Source organism: Anser cygnoides, chromosome 2 (genome assembly GCF_040182565.1).
Source record: "Anser cygnoides isolate HZ-2024a breed goose chromosome 2, Taihu_goose_T2T_genome, whole genome shotgun sequence".
Taxonomy (NCBI): Eukaryota; Metazoa; Chordata; class Aves; order Anseriformes; family Anatidae; genus Anser; species Anser cygnoides.
In genome coordinates, this window is record NC_089874.1 from 23,993,069 (window position 1) to 23,998,087 (window position 5,019).

The following is a 5,019-nucleotide window of genomic DNA, read 5'->3' on the forward strand; positions in this document are numbered from 1 at the left end:
AAATCTTAGCACAGCAAGACTCTGCTCCCACCAAACTCAGCAGAAAGGCAGAACAGCGCTGACCACATCTGCTCCTGGGAGATATCAGGGTCCTGATGTCAAGTGGAGTGACTAAAAAACAGAGTACAAAGAAACTGCAGACCTCAGGACTATGAAATGAGACATCAGCTGAAGTACAGCACAGCTGGGGAGTACTGAGAAGATGCGTGGGGTGAGGCAGGTGGGGCTCATTTATGGTGCCCTGCAATCCTGTAGGTTCTGCCTGCCATAGGAAAGGTCTCAAGCAATTTAAGGTGGCAACGTGCTCTAGCCAAGTCTTGCTAGATGTCTACACTATCCGGCCACAAGGGAGTTGCACCAGCTGGTGAGTCATCCTTTCACAGCCCTTAGGAATGTGTTATGTCTTGTACAGTGACCCACGCGGGTTGTTATGAAAGTATTGCTTATTGCTAATAACCTTTCCGAAGTCCAAATAGATTTTGGATCCTAAGGCCCTGTAGGTATTTGTATTTTGTACCTCTGCTTTTCTGTAGCACCACAACAAAACATGACTTGCAGTTCATGTTTTTCAGCAGGATTCAATGCACTATATTAAACACTGTGCAGTGTTCACTGCAGCTTGCAACAATACTAATGCACAACTTGTTCAATTATTTTCACTTTAAAAAGCCATTATATCCCCAGTGGTCAGAGAGACTAACAGGACTGAGACTCCCTGATAAGCCCAAGGTACTTACCTCCAAAGAAATACCTGTTAAGCAAGTTTGAATATCCAGCTTCCCCCAAATGAAACAATATTCTTACGTAAATCATATATCTAAGACACGATTTCACTCCTTTTGAAGTTTATAATGACTTAGTCTGAGGATTAGCCTGGCAGTGTAAATAACTGGACAGAATATCTTTTTTTTATTTTGAGTAGTAACAGCTTGAAAAAATCAAGAATTAGCACCCACCGCAATACAGAAACAATAAATAATCACTTATTTTTATCCCAGTTTTTAACAATTTAAAATCAACATTTTGCAGTATATTACAATTCTTTCCTTTTTCAAGCATGTGTGTGGCTGTAAAGGGAAAGTGGCCTTTCAGCTGCCACGTTTACCTCTTAAGTGTTGTCTTTTTAACAGCAACCAATGGAACCACCTCTACTGTGGTCTGAACTTCACTCCTTCAACCCTGGAAATGCAACAGACCATATGTTATTTCTTAGAAGGCACTAATATGTATGCACGTGCATACACATATGTATGTATGTGACTGAGAGCAGGTGCCTGTGTATGTATATATGCATATGTGTTTATCAGTAATGTTTAAACTGTATAGCTCACTGTCTCAAGACATCTTAATCCCTAACCCAGTTAAGGTAACAAAGCTCTGATAATATCTGTGTATTTAGTTCAGAGCTTTAAAGGCCCTGTTCCTTGACTGGCTACTCTGTGTAGAGCATGGAACACCTTCTGGGTTATCTCATGAGTACCCCCAGTTGACAAACCTTAAAGTAGCTTTTCTGTTACTTTTTAGGATGCCCTCATATAGGGCTGGTTTTTCTTCTATGTGCTGTTTCTCACACCTGACAATATACTATCCACACCACTGCACATTATGACCCTTTCTGCTATTATTATTTTCTATTACCCTCATGTACAGTCTCTCTGTCTGAAATTTTCACAGAAAATGTAATTATTGCTTTTTCAGTACTATATTTTTTGCGGGGAATACAGCAAAATTTTGAGGTGCCTTGTCCTAGGAGAAGCCTCAGCCACTTCTCTGTACAGGGTGAGTATAGAGAGGCTGGTGAATATGCCAGGACCTCTGAAGGCATGAAAAGACTGTTTCCAATCATGGGAACTCCCAGCCTCTTCAGTCTTTCTGCATAAAGCATTGCCCCAACCCTTTGATTATTTTGTTCACTCTTGTCTGTAGCTTCTTTAACTCTACCTTGTCTTTCCTGAGATGCAGAAACTAGAGTTGCACACGGCATCAAAGAAGAAGGTGCACTGAGGTTTCACATCATGGAGAAAAGTTTGTCATCTTGTTCTCAGTACCCTTTCTGCTGATGTCCAATATGTTGTTGGCCTTTTTTAGCTGCTGTTGCACATAGAGACAATTATTTCAGAAAACTGTCAATGATGATTCCAAGATTTCTTTCCTGAATTGCAGCTGCAAAAAGGAACATTAATTCTCCATCTGCCCATTTTACTGAGGGTATAACAGCAAAGCCTGAGATATAGAGGGAGGGAAAACAGGTTTGGCTGAATGCATAGCAGTTGTCTTGCACTTCCTCTCTACTAGCACAAGTCTGTGCCAGTACCTTCTAAAAGATAAGTATGAACCCAACAGCCCAGCTCTTCTGGGACACGCTGCTGGAGGAACACCCCTGTGAGCAGGTCACAGTCAACAGCACCATCTCCCAACCTCTCTGCCTCCCCTGCTTGAAGTTCACTTGCAGGTGCCCCTGTGAAACAGCATTACTGAGGAAGGAAAGCTTGTACCTTCATGTCCTCTCAGTGCTACCTCAATTCACCTGGTGGCACTACAGTCTGCCCCTGTGTTTTATTATTCTCAGAGTTGCAGTTCAAACTCTTATGATAATTATAAGGCAAATCTTCTCCAAGGCTTGCATATGGCAATTGCATTATTACCTTTCCATTACTGCCAAGGAAAGTATCTTAATTTAGCAACTGTCTGTTACTGAGAGTGCTACTTGACAGCAGGGCTGACATAAATATTTATTGAACTTGCAGGGAAAAAAAAAATCTATCAAGTAGGATGGAGTATTCATTCATGGTGTGAAATTAACAGCTGTTTCACTAACCTGCTTTTTGTATTGACTGCATTCCGGTGAGTACTTGTACAGGAAATGAGCATGCAAAATGATTGCCACCAGTGCCACAGTGTGAAACCACAACTAACGAAAATAATACTAGACTCGAAAGTCCAGCGCTGCATTACAGGGATTCTTATCTAACTGCCTTGGAAGTGGCCAAATTACAAGGTGCAGGGAACTTGAGCTTCTGCACTTCATGTAATCACTGTATTTGCTGCTCCTGCTATCCAATCTTTTCTAAATTTCAAAGTTGTGCTGTCAAAAAGCAGAATAAACATCAAGACAAGACATCTTTAAAGCAAAAGAAGTGCTGAGTGGGCTAGCATCCAAAAAACTAAGATTGTAGGAATCTGTATAGCAGGAAAAAAAATAAATGAGCAGAGTTGGACTTTTCCCAGGGTAGAAGAAAACCATCTATTAAATCCTTCACTGTGCTTCAGGGTAACATTCACCAGAAGTCACATTTCCACTTTCCCCTGGCAGGCATTTAATACAGTAATGTTCCAAAAGAGCATCTTAATTAGTTGTTTCAGTCCTCATCACTGAAGACTTATATAGCAGAATATCTATATACCTGATTTAAGGGACTAAATCATCCCCTACAGAAACAGGCTCAATAGCTTGTGATATCTCATGAACTGAGACCAGTAGGACCCTCTACCTATTAAGTTGAATTTTTTTCAGTATATCTGTGATATCCTGAAAGGATATCTCCAGAATACCCCTCGGGATCCACAGACATTAACCTTCTGGTTATCCACTATATCTGATCTGAAAAATTACATACTACAGCAATCCACCAAAAGTGAGGTTATGCCTAGACAGTACCTGAGTACAGATCTAAAGCTAAAAATTTAATCCTCAAAATTCCTGAATGAGTCCTCAGACAAGTGATATTTTTTCCAGTGAAATTCTAGAAGTCCTGTTTCTACACGAACACAGAACTGTTTTCACCTTTAGTAAACCTCTGCTCATGTGCCTGAGCAGCCTGCTCTAAGTGACCCTGCTTGAGCATGGGGTTTGGACAAGAGGTCCCATCCAGCCTCCCCCATTCTGTGATTTTGTGATATCAGAGCCCAAGAAGGATCCTTAAGGTTATCAACCCTGTGAGGTAGAAATCTAAATGCTATTCAGTAGATTTTCTCATAGCCACTGATGACACTTAATACTGCAGGCAAAATAGAGATTCTTTCTTAAGAAATGCAGAGGAAGGATGCTGGGTTAGTTTTAATGATCAGTTCCATGGTTTATAGAAGAAATTCTATAGGGTATGAGAGATCTGATCTTCCTTCAGCTAAAGTTCTGTATCCTCATATTTGAACAGAGCTGCATTGGTAAGGTAGCAGAATACATTTCCTACCCCTCCCTGCAGCACAGAGCTGTGCTACATAAAGGAAGACAATAGTCATTAATGAAAGATGGAAAATGCAGTAGATCACCTCGCCCAGGCAACTAAGATCTTCAGCTTGTAAGAAAGAGATATCTGGTTCTTCTTCCTGTTCCTAGCCTTCCGTACAATATAATGCGTAAAGAGTTGTGGCAGTGGAGTCTCGAAATAAAGGCTTTATTTCAGAAACAAAGCATCTCTAGCTACCAGGATTCCAAACACAGACAAGGTTTCTTCTCCTTTTTGAAGAGGCAGGCTCAGATAATTTCAGATATGAATCTTCTTCTGACTCCATACAACCAGTCTACTCTCATGTGATTCAGTCCCCAAGAGGATTTTTCATACCTATTCCAATAGCTGTTCCATCACACCTTCAGTTGCGTGTCATGATTCTGAGATTGTCTTTGTTCTTCCAACACCCTGCAGGGAATGGATTTACCTTATCTGGAGGTACACATTCCAAAATGACAACATGCAACTGAGCATTACACCGCTGATCCACCACTATCCTGCTGTAGATCCACAAGAAAATTTCAGAGACAAAGTACTAATCTTCAACATTTTCTGGTTGCAACACAATAAAATTTATTTATTTAATTAAATATTTTGTAAAAATGCATATATTTAAAAATAAATAAAGATTGAAATATTTAAATTAATTAACAAATACAGCAGCTTCAAAATACTCAGAATTACACAGGTAAAATAGAAATAATTTATATGTTGTTATCTACGCCTGGATTTAAGCACGATAATGGGGGACACACATCTCCCAAAACTACAGCAGCAGTAGTTTCTGTAG

General features: G+C 40.2%; 1 long non-coding RNA gene across 1 annotated transcript; it reads left to right on the plus strand.

The window, feature by feature from the left end:
* Window positions 1-337: 337 nt before the first annotated feature.
* Window positions 338-4,798, plus strand: LOC106039645 (uncharacterized). Its single transcript, XR_001209429.3, has 4 exons — window positions 338-364; window positions 1,699-1,779; window positions 2,748-2,844; window positions 4,644-4,798. It is a non-coding gene; the product is annotated as an uncharacterized lncRNA (long non-coding RNA).
* Window positions 4,799-5,019: the final 221 nt, after the last annotated feature.